At 42.4% G+C, this 25,908-nt stretch overlaps 1 non-coding gene and 1 pseudogene across 1 annotated transcript; both read right to left on the bottom strand.

The window, feature by feature from the left end:
* Nucleotides 1-1,766: 1,766 nt before the first annotated feature.
* LOC121448527 lies at nucleotides 1,767-11,021 on the bottom strand (annotated as a pseudogene).
* A 10,475-nt stretch (nucleotides 11,022-21,496) lies between these two features.
* LOC121448979 lies at nucleotides 21,497-21,655 on the bottom strand. Its single transcript, XR_005974444.1, has one exon. It is a non-coding gene; the product is annotated as a U1 spliceosomal RNA (small nuclear RNA).
* Between the last annotated feature and the right edge of the window lie 4,253 nt (nucleotides 21,656-25,908).

The raw sequence follows: 25,908 nt of genomic DNA, 5'->3' as shown, positions 1-25,908 counted from the left end.
AGGAGAAAATACAAAAGGTCAACAAATAATTGGTAAAGTGCTCAAAATCTTGAGCCATCAGAGACAGGAAAATTAAATCATACTGAGATTTCATCTTACTCTCGCAAGAATAGCTCTTGTCAAATTTAAAAAAATAAATAAATAACTAATACCCAAGAGGGTATGAACGAACAGGAATACTCACTGCCAATAGAAGTACAAACTGCCAGACACAGAAGGACAATTATCACATGTACTCACTCATAGGTGGTTTTTAAACATAAAGCAAAGAAAACCAGCCCACAAATCACAATCCCTGAGAACCTAGACAACAATGACAACTCTAAGAGAGACTTACATAGATCTAATCTACATGGGAAATAGAGAAAGACAGGATCTCCTGAGTAAATTGGGAGCATGGGGACCTTGGGGGAGGGTTGAAGAGGAGAGGGGAGAGCCAGGGAGGGGAGCAGAGATAAATGTAAAGATCAATAAAAATCAATTAAAAAAAAAAGAAGAAGAAGTATAAGCTTGTACTGCCATGAGGGAAATCAGTGTGAAGGTTTCTTAGGAAGCTTAAAACCAAACTTCCAAATGACCCACATATACCAGTCCTGGGCATCCACCCAAAAGATTCCATATACACCTACAGAGATACCGGAACATCCAACTAATAGCTCCTCTATTTATAGCAGCGCAGAAATGGTATCAGGCAGGATGCCCATAAATAGATAAACAGATAACAAAAGTGTGGTACACAGGCACAATGGAATGTTTTTTTTATTACCTTATTCATTTATTGTGTGTCTGGGGGAGGGACACCTGCCATAGTACACAGATGGAGGTCAGAAGACATTTGGGGGAGTTGGGTTTTTTTTTTACTTCCACCGTATGGGTCCATGGAATCAAAATCAGGTTATCATACTTGGTGACAAGTGCCTTTACCCTTTAAGCCACCTTACCAGCCTTACACAATGGATTTTTATCCAGACATCAAAAAAAAAAAAATAGAATGGTAAAAACATTTTAAATGGATATAAGTGGAAAATAGAATATTGAGTTAAACTAGGATCCAAAAGACAAAACCACATGTTCTCTTTCCTATGTGGCACATATGTGTGTGTGTGTGTGTGTGTGTGAGAGAGAGAGAGAGAGAGAAGGTGGTAGATGATTTTAAAATCTTAAAAATAAGCACAGGAGAAGGGAAAGGAGGACTTTCAGGAGAAATGTATCCCATAGTTAAATCTCAATAATTGTATCTCTGATATTTCAAAAATTCAAAAAGCCATGACTAAATTAATACCTATTATGAGATAATTCTTGATTATGCTGTGTTGGAATTCCTCTTTAAATTTACACTCAGATGTAGTTTCTCTTCTGGTGTTATTGAAAATTTGGTATTCTGTTTCTGCACAATCCTCACATTTAGCTGCATACATTGAGTTTCATTTTTATTTTGATCTTCGTGTCTTTCATCTTTAATTAGCTGCTATTGTGAAAATTTAAATCTCATATCAAAAGTCCCAGACCTATTTCCTCACTTTGATGTTTCTGTCCCCTGAATGGCAGCAGCAGATGACAGTGTAAGATAGAACATGGACTAATTCGCCTTGGAAGCACATGCGCTGGGTTTTCCTTCCTATAAAGCTACCAGGTCTTTGATTTCTACTTCATCCTGCTCTCTTAGACTTTGCATGATGTGAGCTTCTCTGCCCAGAACAAAACTCAGCAAAGCCCACAGCACGGGAAACCTTTTATTTCATTACACTCAGAGCTCAGGGTAACTGTCATATATTCTTTATGTAACCAACAACAGTGTTGACTATTTTCAAGGAGCAGGGGAAAGACAAAAATTTCCAATCAAACAATACTAGGCACCCGTGAAAGCCATCCTCCACATGGTTCCAGGTCACAGGGACCCCCTGGTCTTCAAAGCGCTTCTTGTAGAGCAAGCCATCGTCCTGGAGGATGTCATTCTCACAGGTCACCAGGAATACCTCAGGGAGCTGAGCAATGGTCTTGTCATCTGCTAAGACAGGTGAAATTTGTACATCGAAAATGTGTTTTGTTTCTAGATAGGCAGTCTCATTAAAACATCCAAGAAACTCAAGCTGTAAGTCTTGACTCCAGAACCTTCTGGGGATGTTGTCAGAGCTGATCCATTTCCTGTACTTCTTCCACTTGTCCAGAGGTATGATAGCACCTGTCAACATGGCATCTTTCCAAGAGACGTCAATGGCCAGGTATTTACACAAACAGAAAATCATGAATTCTCTAGTAAGAAATGGGACATTTTTACTCTTCTGATGAGATGGTAAGCAGAAATTAATGGCCTGGATTATTGGAGTAATCGGGATTTGAGTCCTGATCTTAGGGAGACTAGGGCTACTGAGCAAGACCTGGACAATAGTGGCCACAGCCCAAGCTCCAACACTCTCTCCACAGAGCACCACCCGAGAGGGGTCCACCCCATAGGTTTCCAGGCCTCTCAGGAACTGGATCGTGGCACTCAGGCAGTCATTAAAAAGGACAGGGTGGTGGTAGTGAGGAAGCTTGCGGTACCTAAGGGAGAAGGAGCAAACACAGCATGCTTATTCACAAGGGGATAACTGGAGGCCATTCCAATTCCCATCCTCCACTCTCAGAGGGGACTGAACCGGACTCGATCCCCAGAGTGTTTCTAATAAGTAAACGTGGTAACCATCATTTTTCTTGAGGAGCATACCCAGAGTCATTCATTCAACCCAGGATTCTCCATTCCTGCCCGCACCATGCTTCTCTCGGATGAGTGAACCACACACAGGATAAGGTGAGTTCAAAGCTGTTGCCTTTCTATCGGGAGCTCACAAAGGCCAGCTGGACTGGGACTGAAAAAGCATGGGATAAAACCGGACTCTCTGAACATGGCGAACAATGAGGACTGATAAGAAGCCAAGGACAATGGCACGGGGTTTTGATCCTACTTAATGTGCTGGCTTTGTGGGAACCTAGCCAGTTTGGATGTTCACCTTCCTAGATATGGACGGAGGGGGGAGGACCTAGGACTTACCACAGGGCAGGGACCCTGACTGCTCTTTGGACTGGAGAGGGAGGGGGAGAGTAGTGGGGGGAGGGGGAGAAGGGTGGGAGGAGGGGGAGGGAAATGGGAGGCTGGGAGGAGGTGGAAACTTGTTTTTTTTTTCTCCTTTTCTCAATAAAAAAAAAAGTTAACAAAAAAATTCTTCAAAATGTTATATTCCTAAAAATATGTATAAATAACAATTAAAAGAAAGCAACTTACATATCAATAATAAAAAATAAAGTAAGAAAAATACTCCTTAAAAAAAAAGTCAGCCACCAAATACCCAGAAAAGTCATTTGGAACTACTACTTCTATTGACACATATTCGGGGGACACCTCTCCTGATGTACTGGGGACATGTTGATCATTGTTAGAACTACAGCTAGAAACCCTTCAAATTGATATTGATGCTAATACTAAGGTCTGTTCATAAACATTCCTTTCGATGTTTATTCTTCTGTAGTTAAGCTAAAAGTATGATAAGGGGGTAGTTTTACCTCCTATTTGAGAGCTCTTAAACTCTTCCTTGTTGCCCTGGTTGCCATGAGGAAGTGACTAATAGTCACACAACCAACTGGACTACTCTTGTGCCTGTACTGGGCACGTTGAGCACCACGTACACCTTGAGAAAGCTTTCGGACATCCATGGCCACTCGCCACTAACTCACAGCTCCAGCTCTCACCCTTGCAGCCCAGCCAGCACTGTTTTGAACATCGTGCATCAGACTCTCCCTGCCACTTTCATCAAAGCCAGAGGAGAGACCCTGGCCCTAATAGTCTACTGGAGGGACTCTTGGGACTGCTACAAGAGGAACAATGTAAGATTCTCATGGATATAGCTATTCATTGGCCGAGGTCTGCTAAGACTAAAACACATAGACTTTTTGAAACTACATAAGATAGTTGAATGAGAAATGCCCACATAGACTCGTGTCTTTAAACACACTTGGTCTCAGTGCTGGTGTTTGGGATGGTTATAACCTCTGGGGGATGTGGCCTTGACAGAGGAAGTACGTCACTGAAGGCTGACTCTAAGAGTCCATAGCTTCACCCTGCTTCCCGTTTTGGTTTCCTCTGCTTTCCATGCACAGGTGAGATGTGTTGCCCCGTTTTCCAGCTGACATCCCTCCCTCCCCTGCCCTTATGGCCTCTGACTCTTGGAAACCATAAACCAAAATAAACCCTTTCTTTCTTAAATTGTTTATAGTCAGAGAGTTTCTATTAAAGCAACAGAAATACAAGTGAGATGTGTTCCTTCGTTTCCTACTACCATCCCTCCCTCCCCTGCCCTTATGGCCTCTGACCCTTGGGAACCATAAACCAAAATAAACCCTTTCTTTCTTTAATTGTTTATACTCAGAGAGTTTCTATTAAAGCAACAGAAATACAAGTGAGATGTGTTCCTTCGTTTCCTACTACCATCCCTCCCTCCCCTGCCCTTATGGCCTCTGACCCTTGGGAACCATAAACCAAAATAAACCCTTTCTTTCTTAAATTGTTTATACTCAGAGAGTTTCTATTAAAGCAACTAATGTGGAGCTGGTGCCAAGAGTAGGGTTGTTGCTGTGAAAATCTCAATCATATTGTTTTTCTGGGGAAAAGTTTAGAAGTTTAGACTGTTTGGTCAAAAGTGAGACCCCAGCCCTCTGACACCCCAATATCCAAAGAGGCTAGAATGTAATATTGAGTTGGAACTGTTACCCCAGACTGCCAAGTGCTTGGACTTCAACTCCCAGCCTGCCAAGCACTGACCCCTTCCCAGAGAGGGTCAGGACCATTCCCACAGGGTATTTAGGCTTGTGGGGATGGGGAAAAGAAACACGTGGTTTTGGGTTTGCACGTGTGCTTTCCTCTGTGTTTGCCCTGCCATGCTCCCGGCCACCTGGGAGTACGTCATTAATTAAACACAAGCATTTGATTTGGTCTAATTTGGTTTAATTGGAGTTTTTTGTATTGGCAGAGTGGCTCGTATTAAGATTTTTCCTAACATAGACTTTAATAGTCATTGTGAGAGTGACTGGTCTAATTTGAAGCCCAAGCCATGAGAAGGAGCCCATGCTGGACACTGCCTGGAACAGGAATCTGGATAGCCCAGAGACTTAGGATAGAACCAAACATGACTAACAAAAAAGAAAACAGTGTCTAGCCCCATCATCATCAGAGACGCTTCCTCCAGCAGATGCAGAGATCACAGCCAAACATTATGTGGAACTTGGGAACCCGCAGAGAGGGGGAGGAACGATCATAAGAGCCAGAGGGGTTAAGGAGAACACTGCTCACAGAATCTACAAACAGGGCTCATAGGGGCTCCCAGAGACTGAAGCAGCAATCATGGAGTCTACATGGGTCTGCCCTAGGCCCTCTGCATACATGCTGTGTTTGTTTATCATGGGGCTTTTGTGGGGCTCCTAAAAGTAGGGGTGGGGATGTCTCTGACTCTTTTGCCTGCTCCTGGGATCCTTTCTCTTTTACTGGATTGCCTCACCCAGCCTTGATATGGGCATGGTACTCTCTAATCTCATATTTGCATTGCAAGTTGGGGGCATCTCTTCAGACTTCTGTTGTTTGGATCATAGTGTGCCCATGTATATGGGACCATGTGTAAGAGAATCAGCATCCCTGGGCTTCTTTTGGAGATCTTTAGTTTAAAAAAACCCACACTATAAATGCTGCCTCCAATGGAGAAGTCATCAACAGTCCCAGGACTCTCAGGCCACTTACCCCTCTGATAGCAATACTGAGTCTGTCTCCCGGACCAGAAAACTGCACAGGTTGTGGTATGTGTCTGCAATAGAAGGTCCAGCGTGGACCAGTTACGATGAGAACACACAGAACTTAGCAATGCCGCAGCCCCATGAATAGCAGCTACCATAATGAACATGGCTGACATCCCCTCTCTGAAGTTCAGAGAATTTTACGTGCTTCCGTATATCAAGAGCAAGGAGAAGTCAAAATGACCAAATGGGAGAGACATTAAGGTGTATGGGAAAGGCTGAAGTGTAGCAGGAGTGGGTTCTATAGTGTGTTTTTAAGGGCCCTTCTCTAGGGAGAGAAGACTAAAGGGAACTATGGAAAGTGGATCTAGTCCACCACTGTGGGAAAGCAGAGCTGGAGAGGTGGATAGATTCTCACAACAGCGATCCAGATGAGCTCAGGGATGCATGTAAGTATGAGGGCCTTTGTGGGGGAAAAAAAAAACACAGGAATAACCAGTGCTGTGAGTGGGAAAGAGGGAGTGACACCCAGTGCCAGAATAGCTCCACTCAGACATTGCTGTCCCAACCTGGACACAGACTAAAATATTGCCATGGAGATTACTACATGATTGGCTGATTTGATCCCCGGTCTTTCCGTCTACAGTCTCTAAGAGAAGTTCTAACTTCCACTTGTTTTGACTCTCCCCACCCCAAGAGGTCCTCATGGGAATGTGTACAAGACTCTGCCTGTCATGGGGTCCTTCCTCTCCTGTCCCACGTGGAAGCTACTTACCTAGGCTACCAAAGATAGCAGCCCCTCCATGGTAGAAGATGATGCCTCTCCGGAGTTGGGAGGACATCGCCTTGGGCTGGAACAGTCTCACAGGGATTGACCCAAAACGCATGTTGGTTACACACATGCACAGTAGGGTCCTTTTTTATGGCCCCTATATCACCAAAAAACTGAACAAACTTGTTCATAGTGCAAATTCTCAGCTTCTCCAGTGTGTTCCCCTGTTGGAGGAAAATGAAGGGGTGAGGGCAGGGGATTGTAGAGCAAGAAGGTAGATGCTGCAACTACTTACCATAGTTCAAACATAGTCACCATTTCTCACCTGCCTCCTACATGTACAACAGTCTCATGGGCATACAACTGACTGTGAACTCTTTCATATGAGGAAGGCAGTTCATACTTTTCTTCCTAAAAGACCTCCACTGGATGATGATGTTGTTGGGACCCAAGTATTTCTTTTCCTCTAAATTCATGTTGAAATGTCGCTGTCATTGTCAGTGTTAAAAGATTGATCATTTAAATGGTGGTGACACGGAAGCCCCATGTACGGATTAAATCCATGATGAAGGGAAGGGAATAATTACCTCTGGCATAGTCTCCTGGGGAGTGAGTTTGGCTGAAATTTTCTGACAAATGAACATAGGCACACTTGTCTTTTTACCACAGGATGATACAAAGAAGGCCCACTGATGACACCTAGTTTGTGGGTTTTCCAAACAAACCCTGTAAGACAAACTACCTTCTATTGTCTGTAAATCACCTGGTCTGTGGTACTGTTAGAGCAACATAAAAAAAAATAAGACTTGGCCTGAAGGAAAACCAGCTTAGGGCTAAGTGGCCATTAGTCATTAAGAAAGACAAAACTGAATGTCCCAGGCAATAGCCCTGACTTCAGTGTCCCAGTTAGTTGTCAACTGACACAACCAAAAGTTGCCCGAAAACAGATTCAGTTGGTACATTGCAAGATCAGATTGTTCCGAGGAGATTACTGGGTGAGATTGTCCTGATTGCTAATTGATGTTAAAGGGTGGTTCAGCCCACTATAGGCATTACCATTCCCTAGCCAAATGGGCCTGGGCTATATCAGAAAGCTGAATAAGCATGATCTTTTGAGAAACCCATCAAGCAGTGTTCCTCTATGGTTTCTGCTTCTTCAAATTACTGTTTGAGTTCTTGTCCTAACTCCAGTGATCAACAGCGACCTGGAGGCTGCAGCCTGAAATAAATCCTTTCCTCCCCTAAATCATTTACGGTCAGAGTGTTTCATCGCAGCAAAATAAAGGAAACCAAAACATTGACCATCTTTTGCTCTCTGGACGACTGTACCCAGACTGAGATAGCAAAGACAGCTCCTTAGCAGTGTCAACTCACCGCTACCCACAGCGTTGGGATATGGGGGACGCTTAGTCTGTGTGTGTCATTGACTGGAAGAAGTCATATGATAACTAGGGATGTGATATGGCCCCTAACACAGGGATAAAAAGGCCTGCACACACTCCCCAAATGGGTTCTGTGGCCCTGTTTTGATTTATTGATTTGGAAGAAAGGGGTGATGCATATATAAGGTTGTCAGGGGACAGTTTAGAGTCAGTTGTCTTCTTCCACCATATGGATTCCATGGTTTAAACTCAGTTCATCGGGTTTCGTGGCAAGAGCTTTTGCCCAGTGAACCAATTCACTGACCATTCCAATTTGATTTTAAGCTAATATGCTCACTCTGATATATCTTTGCTAATATAAATTATAGCTATGTTTCAGGAAACATTGCAGGGTCTCACAGTGTATGTGCCTAATGCTCACAGTCACTGGATTCTATCCTCTATGGACTTCATGCTTAGGGTACTTCTTTGTCATAAGGAGAGCGCCATGGTGGGCTAACAACAAAAATTAGAGCAACAGGTGCTTACCAGGTACCTATAATGTGTCAGTACTAGCCCAAGTTGTTTGTTACCAACTTGCTTGAGCCTTCTAAGTCAAGCACAAGAATTTGCTCTGTGACAAAATGGGAAACTGAGGCATGTCAATGTTGAAGTGCCTTGTTCAGAGTTGTTCAATAAAATGTAACCGATGAACTGGAAAGAATTTATGGTTGCAATCAAACGAGCATGATTTCAAGTGTGAGCCCTACCGTCAGCTAACTGGTAAGCACTGGGCATTATCACTGCACTCCAAACTCCCTTGTCTGCAAACTCGAAACTGACGTCCATGGAAGTGACCTAAGGAGGAGGGGGAAATTGGGAAACTACAAAGCTCATTCCTTTGGCTTCTGGCTCTCAAATTTGTGTTTGTCTGGGACCAAGAGTAGGCTCTTCTTTGAGAACTGTAGAATCTTTCCAGGTTTCTTTCTTCTCCTTAAACTTCTCATCCTCTCGTCCACATCTTCAGTACATTAAAACACCTGGATTTCCTCTTGTTCGCCTCCCTCCCGGACAGCATGCCCGAGGGGCTATGGACTGGATAGAAGAGGCAGGGTCCTCTTATATGAAGCACATGCTACAGGACCAATCCTAGATCATCACCTCATCTTAGGTGAAAACCTGTAGTATCTGTCAACTGTGAATATTTAGCTTAGGGGGCTATTCTCTCTCTCTCTCTCTCTCTCTCTCTCTCTCTCTCTTTCTGCTTAAATTTTGGAGAATTTCATACATGAGTATTGTATTGATATCATTTATATCATTTCTAGCTCTCTAGTCCCTGTTCCCTCTCACTCCCTCTCAAATTTATCACCTCTTTAATTAGTATGTTACACATACACCACATGCATGCTGCATGTGTATATACCACCTACTGTGTCCACTTAGCATTGCTGTTATGGACATGTTTTAGGGCTGACCACTTGGGGTTAGATGACCCAGCACAGAGCTCGCCCTGGAGAAAACGGATCCTCCCTCTCTATGCAGCTGTTGCTTACCTGTAGCTCTTCATCTAACATTGAGGTTTTGTGCAATTTCCCCCACCCATATCAGCACGGCACCTGGTATTGCTAATGTGCAGGCCTTATCTAGGCAATCAAATCTTATCAACCATAGCTGAGATTTCATGGGTGCAGCTTCCCTGGCGTGTCTAGAAGACACTATCTTGCAGCAAGCACCCTGGTCCGTTTGTTCTTACAGTATGATCAAAACTCAGAGAATTTGGGGGCCATGAATAAATAGGCTCTAATGAATAGAAATATCCAGGTGCTTGAGGGGCATTTGGAGATGCAGAGCCCTCTTTTGTGGTGCTGGGCTCTAGCCTAGCCTGAAATTCTCAGTCTTTTTACTTCCCCAACACGTTCCATTTTTCCTCGTGAAAAATCCCAACAGCATAGGAACATACATTTTCACCACTTATCAGAGCCTAGGAAGATTTATGACTTGAAATCTAATACTTCCACCTACCTGATCAGAAAAAATGCCCTTGTTCCCATGAGGATTCTGAAACACAGGTTAAACAAGAGGCTCTCACAGCCAATGAGAGCCAAGCAGAAATGCTCATCAGATCGCTTGGTTGAGTGCTTCCCACCCCTTCTCTCCAACCTCTTCCCTTTAAACAATCCCCTGGGGTATTAACTGTTCTGTTTGGCCCCTACCAAGTATCCCCGCACCCCAGTATGGGAGCATCAGATTTTTTCAAATTGCCTGTCTCCCATATTCTTTTTATATGTGCTGCACTTGTTGGCAGGTGCTGATCCCTGACCCCAATCTCAAGCCCCAACCCTGGCACAGAGCTCAGCTTTCCAGGGAAGCCATGCTGAAAGGCTGAGTGATTATCACATGCATGATTTGCCCTGTAAACAATGCCTGCCCTGTGCCCAGGACAAAGTTGAACAAGCTAATCTATGGTCTCAGGGTCTCTCACACTGATGCCAAAAGCACCTGCAGTCAGGCAGATGGGAAGAAAGAAGAGGATGGAGCTGTGGTTGAAGGTATTGGTGGAACCTCTCAGATGATGAGCGCTTAGTGGGCAGCAACGCCATCTGAAATTCACTGCAATCCCCAGAAAAGAACCCAGGAGGCAAGTGTGTCATGCAGCCTGTAATCCCAGCACTTGGGAGGTGGAAGCAGTGGGCTCAAGGCTGGGCTGGACTATATGGTGAGACTATCTCAAAGGAAAAAAAAAGATAAAGGGAATGGTGAGGAAGGAAGGAAAGGAAATATGAGTGAGAAGAAAAAAAGGAACAGGGAGAACAGGGGAAGAAAGAGGAAACATAGGAAATTCCTATGATTCTGAAATTCCTCAGATTCTCTCTAGTGGGAATCTAGAAAAAGGGAAATGAAAATAGAAGAAACAATAAGATACAAACAGCACCCCCAATCCGTGGTGTCCCCAAAAGCAAACTCACCAAGGCCATGAGGAAGAGCACAAAACAATGCATGACTCTCAACTTGACTGGATGCTTTAAAGAGGAAGGAACTTCTGTTGTGAGAAAATGCTTAACCACAGCCCATACAAAGTGTCCCAGGAAGAATGTGGTCAGTCCACCCAGCAGTAGCAGCCACAGGACAGCCATGGCCCCAAGACCCTTAAGAGCTGCTGTCCTGAAGAACTAACTTCAAAAGCTCTGAAAGAAACAGCTAAGCTGCTTTTATACACTGCATCTTCCAACCCAGTGCTTCAAGCATGCTCTTGAACTGACCTGTACTCCAGATAGCCACATAAGCCATCCAAAAAGAACAGAGGTACTTGTTTCCTGGGGAACAAAAGAACAGAAAATCATATCTCGCCCACCAAGGTGGATTGGTGTGAGACAATTGTCTGTATTCCGTCAATTATATTTTAAATAAATGCTGATTGGTCAGTAGCCAGGCAGGAAGTATAGGTGGGACAGCCAGACAAGAAGTAGAGGTGGGTCAATGAAAACAGGAGAATTCTGGGAAGAGGAAAGCTTGGCCCACAATCTTGGCCCAGCCACAGAAGAAGCAGGATATGACTGCCTCATTGAAAAAGGTACTGAGTCATGTGGCTAACACAGATAGGAATAATGGGCTAATATAAGTTATAAGAGTTAATAAGAAGCCTGAGATACTAGGTCAATTAGTTTATAACTAATGTAGACCTCTGTGTGATTTCTTTGGGGGGACCAGGCAGGACAGAAAACCTCAGACAACAGTAGATTTGAGAGGTGGGTTTCTCACAGTGTTATGAGACTCATACATCCCAGCAACTGGGGAATCCAGGGAAGAGGGTTGACATGGGTTATACAGTCTTAATGTGCAGGCCCTTCAACTGCATCACATGAGAAATGTCCCCTTTCCCCACCAGAGTCTATTAGGGTGAGGAAAACACATCTCATTCCCAACTTCTTGGCTCACTATCTTCCCACTATCCAGTACCCCATCTAGGATGCAGAGGTTTGCAGAGAATTTTCTGGTTAAAAAAATCATCAGTTTAGGATTGGTGACATGGTTTAACAGGAACAGGTACTTGGGGTGAAGGCTGATGGCAAGAGTTCAATCCCTAAGACTCACATGATGAGAAAAGAGGAAATTCAAGTACTTAAACTTCTCCTCTGCTTTCATACATGCACTGTGACATGCAAACAGATGCACATGTAAATAAAAGTAATTTTAAAAAGTTATCCAGGACGGTGATGTGGTGCAGCAGGTAAAACGATTGGTACACAAACCTGTAAACCTGGGATCAATCCCTGGATACCCCATTAAAAAAACTCAAATACAGTGGCATGCACCTGAAATACTATCACTCCTTTCATGAAACCGGAAGCAGAGATAGTCACCTGACACTCATGGACCAGCTCTCCTGGAGCACTCAGTGTGGCAGAAACAAGATGACTCAGTTGCTGAAAGGTGTCTTCTGATCTCCACAAGCACACAGTGTGCACTCGCAGACACATCATAAACACACAATGTGATAGATAACTTTTATGAAAGAGAAAAAATAGGATTGGTCTCCTTGATCCCTCAAGAAAAACACACCTAATCATAGAAAATAAACAAACATCTTAGGGTGATAAGATGGAAAAATTATTCCAAGTAAATGGAACTAAAAAACAAGAGGACTTCACTATAGCTACTCTACTATGAAAAAAATAGTCTGGAACCAAAACTGATACTAAGAGATAATGGACACTTCTTCCTGAATAAAAGAACAACTCATGAATAGGATATTATAATTCTAAACATACACACACTACATACAGCTACCCCCAACTTCATAAAGCAAATATTACTAGATATAAAGTTACATATTAATCCCAGTATATTAACAGTGGGCAACTTCAATATTCCATCTCAACAATAGAAATGTCATCTTTCTCCCCAAAATTGATGTATATAATTTGATTGTGTGAGTTTATCAAGTTTTGCTATTGGGATAATGCTGAGTTCATAAAAGAGTTCAATAATTGTAGTGTTTTGAAAAAGAATGTCCCCTTCCACAGGCTTGGGTATGTTAACACTTGGTCCCCAGATGATGGAATTCTTGAGGAGATTTGGAAGGCATGATCTTGTTGAAGGAGGTAAGTCATTGGATGTAGGCTTTGCGAGTTTAAAGACTTGCACCATTTCCAGTTTGCTTTTTCTACCTCCTGACTAGAGTTCAAGATGTGAGCCCTCAGCATCCTGTTCCTCCCACCATGCCTGCTGCAGATTGTCACGCCTCCCCACCATGACAGATTCTTACCTCTCTGAAACCACAAGTTCAAATAAATTCTTCCTTCCATAGGTTGCCTATCAGAGCAACAGAAAGGAGACTCATACAGTTTCATTTCCAACTTTCTTAGTTTATGAAATAGTTTGAAAGGCTTTGATGTTAGTTCTCTTTTGAAGGTCTGGTAGACTTGTACAATGAATGCATCTGGTCCAAAACTGTTTCTACTGGGGGATTTTTTTCTATATCAATCTTGATGCTTGTCATAGATTTAAGTTATTTATCTCTAATGTTTAATTTTGATAAATAATATGCATCTAAAATTCATCCATTTATCTTATCATTTCTTACTCAATGGGATATGATCTATTAAGGATTGCGCTAATGATTTTCTGAATTTTTTTAAATACCTGTGATGATAATTCTATTTTGGTCTTAAGAGTTTTTGATCTGAGTTCTCTTTCCCTTGATTAGTTTACTATGGTTGGTCAATCATATTTATTATTACAAAAAATCTATACTTTGTTTTAATTATTCTTTGTATTCTATTTATCTCTATTTCATAAATTTCTCCCTGATCTTAATATTTTTATTTTTATCTACTGAATTTGGGTTTGGCCTACTCTGGTTTCTCTAAAGTGTTATCTATTTGGAATTTCTCTGACATTTAATATAAATATTTCCTACTATGATTTCCCTTTTAGACTGCTTTGCATGTATCCTATGCTTTTGATCTACTGTATTTTCATTCTTATTCATTTCAGAAATTTCTTGATTTCATCATTTTCCATTCAATATTCAATAACAGGCAATTTGATCTCAGGGACATGTCAATGTTTTATAGTTTCTCTCAGAGTTGTGTTGTAGGTTTGCTCAATTATAATCAGGTAGAACACAAAGAATTACTTCAATTCTCCCATATTTGTTAATACTTGTCTTGTGTTATATAATACACGGTCTGGTTTTTTTTTTTGAGAAAATTCCATGAGCTTCTGAACAAAAGAGTATTCTCATGTTGGATTGAATGTTCTATAGATGTCAAATCTATTTGATCTGTTGTGTCATTTATTTCAGGCATTTCTCTATGGGAGGGATCCTGTATAACCCATTGGCTGGTAAGAGGAGGCGATAAGAATCTCCCACTATTACTGCATTGGGTATAACCTGTTACTTGGGCCTTTTAGTAATATTTATTTTATGAAATTGGGTGTACCCATGTTTTGTGTGTACATGTTTAGAACCAAATGTTCTCTTGATAGATTCTCCCATTAATCACTATGCAGTGACCTTTATCTCTTATGACTAGATTTGGTTTAAAGTCAGCTGTGTCAGCTGTTAGAACAACTTCTGTTGTCTTCTAGATTCACTTACTTGGAATATATTTTCCCATCCTTTTGTCATAAGTATTGTCTGTCCTATATGGCGAGGTACAATTCTTGGAGATTTTTAATATAAGATGCTATTCTGTGTCATTTAATTAAGAAACTAAGACTATAAACATTTAGAGTGAAATGTGTCTGTTATTTTTTACCATTCTGTTGATTGTACAATCTTCCGTGTTTTCCTATTCCTCCCACTTGCTTAAATATTTTCAAGTGTGCTTTATTCTTCCCTGTGGCCATGAATGTGTTTGTTTTAAGAACCTTCTGTAGAGCTGGCTTAATGGTTGTGAAATCTTTAGTCTGTTTTCATCAAGGAAAATTTTCCCTTTTCAATTATGACTGATAGTTTTGAAGGGCATAATGGTCATAAACAGACTGAGCCCCATAGCAAACAAGGTCTTGTAATGATATATTGGTTGTATTTTGATAAATAAATCTTGCCTGAAGACCAGAGGCAAAGCTAAAGCCACTAAAGATCAGGCAATGGGGATGCACACCTTTATTTCCAGGATTTTGGAGGAAGAATAGAGGGATCTCTGTGAGTTTAAGGTCACTCGGGCTACACTAGAGTGTAGGTCAATGCAGAAATAAATCCAAGTGGAGGTGGCCTACACCTTTAATCCCAGTACTAAGGAGTCATAAACCCTTAATCCAAGTACTATAGGGAATACAGGAGAGGAGAGAGAGGCTGGCAGCTTAGCTTGCTATGGCCCAGCCTTGGGAGAGGTAAGACTTCTCAAGTGGCTTGACTGCCTTGCTTTTCTAATTTTGGGTTGAACCCCAATTTCTGTCTCTGGGTTTTTATTATTCATGCTACAGGATCTACTGCAATGGAACATGAAATCACCTTTGTCACACTCATTAAGAATCAATAAAGAAGACTGGCTCACACAAAGGTGTGAACAACACGAGCGAATATCACCTTATGACCCGCTCTGCACAAATGGCCATCCCTAGAGGTGATGGGGAAACACCTCAGAGGACTTGTCTCCCCATACAGTTTTGTCAGGGTGAACTACAAAAATGAGCTTCCTTTTTGTAGTTGTTGAGAGTTGGTTACCTCCTTTCTTATTCTACACCTCCGATTTCCTTCCTTTGCCACAGAATTCCAGTCTGGCTATGGCATCCTTTTCCTAAGTCTCTTCCCAGCCTTCTTTCAGGCACAGCTGCCAATAGATTGCTTTTTTTATTTAAGAAGAAGGTAGAGACTATATTCAAAGCGCTGAGGGCAAGCTAAAGCACCACAACATGCTCCTATCCACATCCCTTCTCCACAAAAAAATATTCAACAAAACCTCCATGACAGTTGTGCCCATCATAACTGCGACAGTTTGAAAGAAAATGGTTCCCACAGGAAGTGACAGTATTAGGAGGAGTGGTCTTGAAGGAAGTGTGTCACTGTGGGGGTGGGCTTTGAGACCTTTTTCTCAAGCTTCACTCAGTGTGACAGTCAGTCGACTTCCTGTTGCCTACAAGAGGTAGCAATCTCAGCTCCAGCACCACCTCTTCCCACGTGCTACCATGCTCCCTGCCATGATGATGATTGACTGACCTCTGAAACTGTAAGTGAGCTATAAGCGAGCTCTCTCAATTAAATATTTTTATAAGCATTGCTATGATCATGGTATCTCTTCATAGCAATAAAAATCCAAAGTAAAGCAATAACTAAATGTAAAGACACTTGTTAAAGACCTTACCCAATTTGGTTGCAGGACATTGAGAATTAATCATATAGTTATTTTATGGTGAGAGAAGTTGTTTTCTCCTTGCTACTTTCAACAAAATAGCCATATAACTAAATTTCCATAACTGGTATCTATGCTTTATCTACAACTCAAAAAGTCAGAACTAATTGAATTAAGCATTAATAATGAGAAATCTCACATACTCAAATATATGTTCTGTCATAATTCTTTTTTTTTTTTTTGAGACAGGGTTTCTCTGTGTTGCTTTGGAGCCTGTCCTGGAACTAGCTTGTATAGATCAGGCTGGCTTCAAACTCAGAAAGATCCACCTACCTCTGCATCCTGAGTGCTGGGATTAAAGGCGTGCATCACCACCTGGCATCATAATTCTTGTTTAAGTTTATATCTAAATATGGTTACTTTATTTTATTAAACATTTTATAATATTCTCTTTCTGCATAACTCTATGCAGTTAGTTATTTCTTTTTAATTTAATTTTAATTTGATATTTGTGCCTTTTTTGGTTTTTTGGGGGTGGGGGTGGTTTTTTGAGACAGGGTTTCTCTGTATCTTTGGAGCCAATCTTGGAACTCACTCTGTAGACCAGGCCTCAAACTCACAGGCCTGTCTCTGCCTCTTGAGTGCTGGGATTAAAGGAGTGTGTCACCACAACCCAGCTAGTGCCTTTTATCTTTAATTAGCTCTTATTATGCGAATTTTTAATCTTCTCATTTTTAAAGCCTACACGATTTACCCACTTTGATATTTATTTCACTTAAGTAACAGTTGTAGATGATATTGTTAGATGTGGCACTGACAACTAATGTCGGAGGGAAATACACTCTCTTGATGGAGGAAGGTCATTGGCTAATAAAGGAACTGCCCTGGCCCATTTTATTGGTTAGAAGATAGGTGGGAGGTGTAAACAGAACAGAACGCTGGGAGGAAGAGGAAGTGAGGTCAGTCTCGACAGCTCTCCTCTCGGGAGCAGATGCCTGAGAGAGACGCCATGCCCCGCTCCCGGGATGAAGCTCCGACCCAGGATGGACATAGGCTAGAATCTTCCCGGTAAGCGCACCTTGGGGTGCTACACACAGATGATTAGAAATGGGCTAAATTAATATGTGAGAATTAGCCTAGAAGAGAATGGGCCAAGCAGTGTTTAAATGAATACAGTTTGTATGTTGTTATTTCGGGGCATAAGCTAGCCGAGCAGGCAGCCAGGGTGCTGGGGACGCAGCCCTGCCACCCTTATTACTACAGAATGGCGCCCCACGTGATGGACTAAACCCACTTAAAAAACCTGAGAAGGCTTAAAAATAAGGGAGAGAGAGTTTAACACAGATTTTTGCTCTTTGTTGGTGGCGTGCTGTAGAGAGATTCCCTGATTCGGCAACAGTAGCCGAAAAAAACGCTGTGTCATTTTAAAGCGCGACTTCCTGGGGCTGTGCCACCATTACGATCTCTGTCTGGCTCCTGCGGGAGACAGAGCTTTTGAATAGAGCATTTGGAGTAAAGTGCTACGATTTGTTTGATGGCAACTAGACTCGCTGTGTTCTCGGGTCTGCTCTGCTTGTTAGAGGCAAGCATGTGCTTTCTTCTAAGAGAAGCTCCTGACTCAGCTTTAGCTGCAAAGCCTGCAGCTCATTAAGAGGTCCTGCCACGAAACACTTAAACGGTGTTGACGAAAAGCTGAACGCATGCTTTTCGGTTTTCAGTCGTAGCAGGAAGAAAGCTGCGCCCTTTAAAAATGCCGGCTTTCTGGGCTGTCCTGCCAGGACAAACTCTGACTCTTACGCAGGCGGTTTGTGCGGTTTGCAAGCACAGGCTGCTGAAGCTCGCTTGCTGGCTACAGCCAGTACCTCAGCCATGAGGCTGGAAAGCTAAGGAATGGGCTGGATCCAGCCGGCAAAGCCACGCCTTTAATCCTACTGATATTGCTTGGTAAATTAAAGACTCGTGTGGTCAGAAAAAGAGAGATATACAGTAAAGAGAGATTCAAAGACAGAGAAAATTTCTGAATGGTTTAAAGTGTGTTAAAAATATATGCAGACTAAAAGTTGAAATTCTTAAAGTAAAAAAAAAAAAAAAACAAAAAAAAGGAAGAGAGTTGTGTGTGGTAGCACACGCCTTTAATCCCAGTGCCTAGAAGGCAGAGACAAACAGATCTCTGTGAGTTCAAGGTGTAGCAGTGTACACCTTTAATCCCGAATGCCTGGGAGGCAGAGACAGGCGGATCTCTGAGAGTTCAAAGACAGCCTGGTCTACAGAGTTACTTCAGGTCAAAGATACAGAGAACCTATCTCAAAAAGCAAAGAGTTAAAAGTAAAAATAAACGAAATAGAGGTTAAAACAAAGCTGTACAAAGATGGAAAATACACAGAGAATCTTGATACTGTATGCTATTATGCTCTCTTTAAATTATTTAAACGCTGAGGAAGGAGCAACAGATGCTAAAAGATATTTATTTATAAATGCTGCTGAACTAATCCAACATAGATATTTTGAAAATGCCTTGACTTTGAAATTTGGATCTAAGGACATGATGCTTTGGAAAGGAGTTTCTTATTTTGTTTTCACAGAGGATGAGACGCTGTTCATTTCTTCTATTCCGATTTGGTATGATGGACCACGTCCTCCTGAATGGTTCCTGTGCACGCCTTCAAAAAATTGCTTTGCTCAACTGCCAACTGAGATGAAACTAGCACACAGGTTATACCATGAAAGACCTAATTAACGACGCCCCCATACAGCAGGAAGCACTTTGGAGAGAAAAAAACTGCGCCCATGTTCCCAAATATGGTTTATAAACGTCCTTTTACATTTAAAGGGGGATATGATATAGGTATGAATAATTTGCATTAGTATAGATTTTGCTTTATTGATAGAGATTTAAGGTCAATTTTGTTATATGTATAAGTGTTTCTGATTTTGATTAAGGTATTGTGATTGTGTAGTTCATTTAAATATGTACTGTATAATTAAGAAATATAGGTTGTTAATGGATAATCATCGATAATAGTAAAGCTTGTAGTCATGTTAGTTAGATTTTCTAGATATATAGAGATATATTTTAGATAGACATTCTTCATGTCTTTCAAAGATTACAGAATAGGACATTTAATGTTTTAATAACTGAGGACTTTTCATGACAATGAGACACTCTGCTCCTGGCAGCACCAATGTACTTCAAGAGGAAGATGGGCATCGAAGAGGCACCTTATGGAGTTTGATAGCCATTTGGGCAAGAAACTGCTCTTGCCTGGACTATTGCATAAACTGGACACAGAGAACCCGCAGAGAGAGGACTACTGAACTTGCCTAAGGTGAGATGATCTTTCGGGGCTCCTGATTCATGAAAGAGTCTGCGAGACATTCTGCAGGACACAGTAGATAGTGACTGAACTGCCTTTGAATTTTCCTGCCTTATGGAAATGTCTGCTGGATACCATGGGCCTGAAGGCTGAAGATGGATGCCCCAACGATACAGAGGAACTTTGGGTGACTGTCCAGGCAGCGAGATGTCTCTGTCATTTCTAGAGTTTTAAAAGTTGCTTTTTTCTTGTTTGCTTAGGTAGTATTGTATCTTTCTGGAGTCTTTGATGGAGTTAAGAATAGTTAGTTATAGTTATAGTTTTCCTTAGTTATGATAAAGATTATTGTAACTTTTACTTGATAACTGTTTTGTTATATGCAATTTTGCTATGTTAAAGTTAAAGCCTTTTTTTTTTTTTTTTGTTTAAACCGAAAAAGGGGAAATGATGGAGGAAGGTCATTGGCTAATAAAGGAACTGCCCTGGCCCATTTTATTGGTTAGAGGATAGGTGGGAGGTGTAAACAGAACAGAACGCTGGGAGGAAGAGGAAGTGAGGTCAGTCTCGACAGCTCTCCTCTCGGGAGCAGATGCCTGAGAGAGACGCCATGCCCCGCTCCCGGGATGAAGCTCCGACCCAGGATGGACATAGGCTAGAATCTTCCCGGTAAGCGCACCTTGGGGTGCTACACACAGATGATTAGAAATGGGCTAAATTAATATGTGAGAATTAGCCTAGAAGAGAATGGGCCAAGCAGTGTTTAAATGAATACAGTTTGTATGTTGTTATTTCGGGGCATAAGCTAGCCGAGCAGGCAGCCAGGGTGCTGGGGACGCAGCCCTGCCGCCCTTATTACTACACTCTCTGGATCTTCTTCAACGTAAAGCCAAAATTCTTTGCTTTCACCTTGCATTCAGCTCTTAGATCACAAATGGCTCCTTCCCCAACAAAAGTAACCAGAGGCCCTAACACAGCCCTTCCCTACTTTATAACGCTCAGACTCTAGGGTGAGTGACCTTTGATGAAACTGACTACATTTATGCTTTTCAGGAATCTGGGAAAAGAAAGGACCTTCTTATCAAACAGTATACATCCTTGAAATAGGATAGGGCCAGTTCAGGCGCCCTCTCCTCAGCTGCCCAAGGAACAAGCTGAGGACACCTCCTTGGACACCTGGGAACCCCTCTAGAGTCAAGTCTCTTGCAACCCTATAATGGCTCCCTTAATTAAGATATATACTTCCCTGCTCCCATATCCACCCTTCCTCCATCCCAACCATCCCATTCCCCCAAGCTCTCCCCATCCTCCCCTTCTCCCTTCTCTTTCCCCATTTCCCCTTACCCTCACCCTACCCCCACCCCCAAGCTCCCAAATTTGCCTGGCAAATTATTTTATCATTAAAAAAAAAAAACGAGTTTGAATGAGGAAAGCTGCATGAAAGAACACTGCTGTTCCCAGGCGACTTGAAGACAGCAGTGCTCGGATGTACCGCCTGTCTGCAAGCTGTTCATCCGGGTGCAGCCCTAAGGCCTGTGGAACAATATAGGTAATTTCCACTCCTGGTAAGATCCTCCCAGATGGCTGACTGGCCCTCAATGTGCTAGGACAAGGAAAAGAGACAGGGGCAGTTAAAGGGGGCACTAGAAGCAGGAAAGACATCCTATGTTTACAAATCAATTGGATGACCACCTTCCTAGCCTACAGATTCTTCCCCAAGGCAGCACTTCCTCACTCATCCCTGAGCATACAAACTCTGCAGAGACTGCCCTCACTGCACCTGTCTCCTGCAAGACAAAAGACTACTAAAGACCACCAGGTGTAACTGGAATTGGACGGCGGCTGTGAGGCCTTTCCTCTGTTGGTTTTATCTGTGCAAAAGAATTAACTCACAAGAGAACGCCTTCTCCCCAGTGACCTCCAGGAGGAATCCTGGACTTACGATTTGCAAAGGAAATCATGTGTTGTTTTAAGCCAGGACATTTGTTTTAGTTTTATTAAAGGGAAGCAGGAATGCCTTTCTCCATTGCCACAAATTAGTTTCCCACATTGGGGGAGATGCCAGGGCTCCACATACACAGAGTGCAATGGGTGAGCCTCACCCAGGAAAAAGTTCCTTCATCCATGGTCGTGATGTCTCACCTAATATGGAAGTTTAAGCCAGTATGTTTTTGATAACATGTTTCAGCAGCCAGAGAAATCAAACAGGATCCTACACAAACTCAACTGCTCACTTCAGAAAAGCTAACAACTTACAAACATAACCTTTCAGGGTATCTCTGTCAGTACAGGAGTCACAAACCACAAGAGGGCAACCTTCTCCACAGAACAAGAGGGCCACAGACACACAGGCTAGATAAAATAGATACGTGATGGGGAATAGCAAGGCTAGTCCTTAAAGCAATAGCTCCTCAGAGTATATATTAACTACAAAATGTCTTTCCTTGTCCAGGATTACCCTGCAAACAACAGCCCTAAAATTCAGTACATACAACTAACACTGAATGACTCAGCATGTATTAATATATAAATATAACAACCATAGTTATACAAAAAGAGGCCAAAATTTAGGTGTAAGGAGGTGGCATAGGAGGATCAAAATGGGGAGAATAGGGAAAGGGTAAGAGAAAAAAAATGATATAATCATATTTTATCTAATATTTAAGACAGAGAGTTTTATTTCTCAGACAGTTGAACCTATATGGATAATGAAGTCAATTGTGTATCATCTGATATAAATTCAGCACTTTCAATATGCAAGACAACTCTTTCTGTATATTTTTGAATCAATAACTATATTGAGAGGTTCTTTACAATCCCTCAGTGCCATGAGAATAAGCATATAATTCTGCCTTTTGGACAGAATTATAAGGGCTTTGTTCCACCTTATTTAAATCTTCTGATTTGTAACCACCCTTTCTTGATTTGCTCACATCAGTAAAGAAATGTATGAGCTCTAGTTATTGGTGTGCCGCTTACAATGTGGGGAACGATCTAAGTAGTTCTCTTCATAAGCTTAATTGCTGTTAATCTCTCCTAAAAAATTAGCACAAGTTGAGAAAAATCCCACACTAGTGAATTAATAGAACATTTGAAAACTTTAGAACGAAAAGAAGCAAACCCACCCAAGAGAACTAGACATCAGGAAATAATCAAATTGAGAGCTGAAATCAACAAAATAGAAACAAAGAAAACAAAACAAAGAACCAATGAGACAAAGTGTTGGTTCTTCGAGAAAATCAACAAAACAGACAAACCTTTATCCAAACTAACTAAAAGGCAGACAGGAAATATCCAAATTAACAAAATGAGAAATGAAAAGGGGGACATAACAATAGACATGAAGGAAATACAGAGAATCATCAGGTCATATTTCAAAAACCTGTACTCTAAAAAAATTGGAAAACTTAAAGGAAATGGACAACTTTCTGGGTAAATATCACTTACCAAAATTAAATCAAGACCAGATAAGCAAATTAAACAGACCTATAACTGCTGAAGAAATAGAAACAGTCATCAAAAGTCTCCAAACTACAAAAAAGCCCAGGACCAGATGGTATCAGCTCAGAATTCTACAAGATTTTCAAAAAAAAAAAAAAAAAAAAAAAAAAACTAATACCAATACTCCTCAATTTGTTCCACACAATAGAAACAGAAGGAACATTGCCAAACTCTTTCTATGAGGCTACAATAACCCTGATATATCTTGCTCAGCCTAGATATAGTAAGGAGGGCCTTGAACCTTCCACAAAGGAATTTGCCAAGTAGCTGAGGTCCAGAAACAAAAATGACTTTTTTCAGATATACCATCAGTAAAGATTTTCTTACTAGCCAGGACTACAAAAAATAATCTGACTCCATAACCCCGAGAAAGAGTTACAAGTTTCCTTTTTAATGACCTAAAGCTACACACAGAGCAGAAAATACATTTTAAGATTTAAAATGCGGGCTGGAGAGATGGCTCAGTGGTTAAGAGCATTGCCTGCTCTTCCAAAGGTCCTGAGTTCAATTCCCAGCAACCACATGGTGGCTCACAACCATCTGTAATGAGGTCTGGTGCCCTCTTCTGGCCTGCAGACATACACACAGACAGAATATTGTATACATAATAAATAAATAAATATTTTTTTAAAAAAAAGATTTAAAATGCTTCTAGTGTCACTGTGTCTTGGAGAGTGCCAATTGAACTAATATTAAAAGGATTTACAGTAATTCTGAGTTCAAACTAAAGAATTTACTACACACCAAACAGGGTAATCTCTGAGTACAAGTAAACCTGGCTTCTAGCACTCCAAATCACAAAACAATAGCTTAAAATGTTTATACACTCCGAAGTATAGGATATAGTACACAATTTCCTTATTTTTCTTAGACTCCTTAATAGTTTTGTTGTATAACTCCTTCAAAATCCTTTTTAAGACTTTAAGACTACCTCTCTAGATAGATAACAAAATGACTGATTCTTTCTTTGCAGCTACAAGTTACAGCCCACCAATCAGGGAGTTGACAAAGGAAAAAAAATGTTCCTTCCTTGCTCTGCGACATGTTATTTAAATATATTGCATGTGAGTTGCCGCGTGCCTCTGTTTTTGTTATTTATTTCAGAAATGGAATGGGACCTTCAAATGTAATGCCTGAAAGATTTTGTGGGTTCTTTAAGCTATGGAGGACAAAGGAAGATGGAACTTTATGAGAAGGACATGTGAGATAAAGAAGGAATGCGTCAGAAAAGTGTATTCGTGTCTTTCTTTCCCCAAGCCCCGCAGATAGAAAAGTCTTGGTGCACCAGTTCCATGGACATCATTCCTACCCTCAGCGGCCTAGGAGCTGAGTCTGCCTAGACTGTGATATGAAGAGGTGAGGATGCTCACATTGAGGCTGCAGTGGATGGCCTGCTGGCCACCTGAATCCAAGACCATTTCAGGGTCTGGGCTACTGTCAAGGACCACACTTGGTCGGAGGCCCTGAAGCAGCTGAGAGGGCATGAGTTGAGATCTATGACTCCTATCCTCACTGAGGGCTGTGCAGAGGTCTGCAGTCTAGGCAGCCACTTAGGGCCAGGTTGGTATCTGAAGGCCATGCTCCTCTGGGGGTCATGCTGATCTAGGTGGCCTGCACCGCCTCCTAGGGCTATGGTGACATCAAGGCCCAGGCTGCTGCTGAGGACCATGTCTGGGTCTGTGGTCCTACCACAGCCAGGGTATCAATATTGATGTGTGTGAGCCATGTTGCCACCAAAGGCCACACTGTTACCCGGGGTCTTGGTTGCAACCTGTGGTCATGAGAGTGTCCAGGATCCATGCTACCACCAGGGCCGTGCTGATCTAAATGGCCTGCCCTGTCATTCAGGGCCATGGTATCATCCAGGTCAGTGTTGCTACCCTGCCCATGTCTAGGTTCATGGCTTTACAGCAGCCAGTGTCTGAACTGATGTTCATGGTCCCTGTTACTGCCAAGGGCCCGTCCAGATGCCCAGGATCTGCTCAACCACCTGAGACCATGTTTGTGTCCAAGAGCCATGCTACCACAGTGGGATACTGATCTGGGTAGCCTGTGATGCCACCAGAGTCAGGGTGACACCCGGGCCCAGGCTGTTGCCCAGGGCCCTGTCAAGGTCTAGAGTATTTCTAGAGCTGGGGTCAGTGTTCATGTTAATGGCCTGTGTTATCATGGCGACTTAGGAAACAATCTTGTTGAAATCAGAGAACCTGGGCTAAGATGTCCCCACCCTGAAATGGCCCTGGGATAGGTGATCCTGCCCCTCAGTAGATACCGCAGCAGGAGAAATGGCCCATGGAATCAGGAAATGTGGCCTCACCTCTCACACAGGCATTACCCCACCTAGGCAGCACACTAGATCTGACCCTGTTGTCAGGGATGCAGGTGAGCTGCCCCGAGGAGGTGAGAACAGCAGGGCTAACCATGCCCACCCCCTGCTTGTCTGCCATGTGGTGGCATGGGTGAGGGAAAGATACCCTCCTCCTCCCAACCACCCTCCTACCTCTGGCAGATGAGGAGAGTAGGCACGGGGTCACAACAGTGGGAGAACTAGCCCTGTCCCTCATCAGCAGTAGCAAACAGGAGGGCAGACACTGTTCCCCTCTGCGGCAGAAAACGAGAGCCAACCCTGTTGTCAGGAAAGCAGGTGAGCCAGCCCTGAGGGCAGGAGTACAGGAGAGCTCGCAAACCCCCATTTTTATGCCCCTTACAGCAATCTAGACAGAAGATCCTGCTCCTTGCCTGGGCAAGAATGGATCAGTCCTTGGTGGTGTGAGTGTGAGTGAGTCACACCCACGGAACTGACAGTGAGAGGAGTGATCCCATTCCTTGCCTCAGGCTGTGTTGAGTAGGCTCACCAGGCACTGCCGGAGAGCATGCCCAGGTAGGGACAATGAGAGACAGAACTCAGG

This window comes from Microtus oregoni, unplaced genomic scaffold (assembly GCF_018167655.1).
Source record: "Microtus oregoni isolate MIOR12 unplaced genomic scaffold, Mior012 000005F_ref0000423, whole genome shotgun sequence".
Lineage (NCBI taxonomy): Eukaryota > Metazoa > Chordata > Mammalia > Rodentia > Cricetidae > Microtus > Microtus oregoni.
The sequence above is the reverse complement of the archived record's forward strand: the minus strand, read 5'-3'. Positions and strand labels throughout refer to the sequence as shown.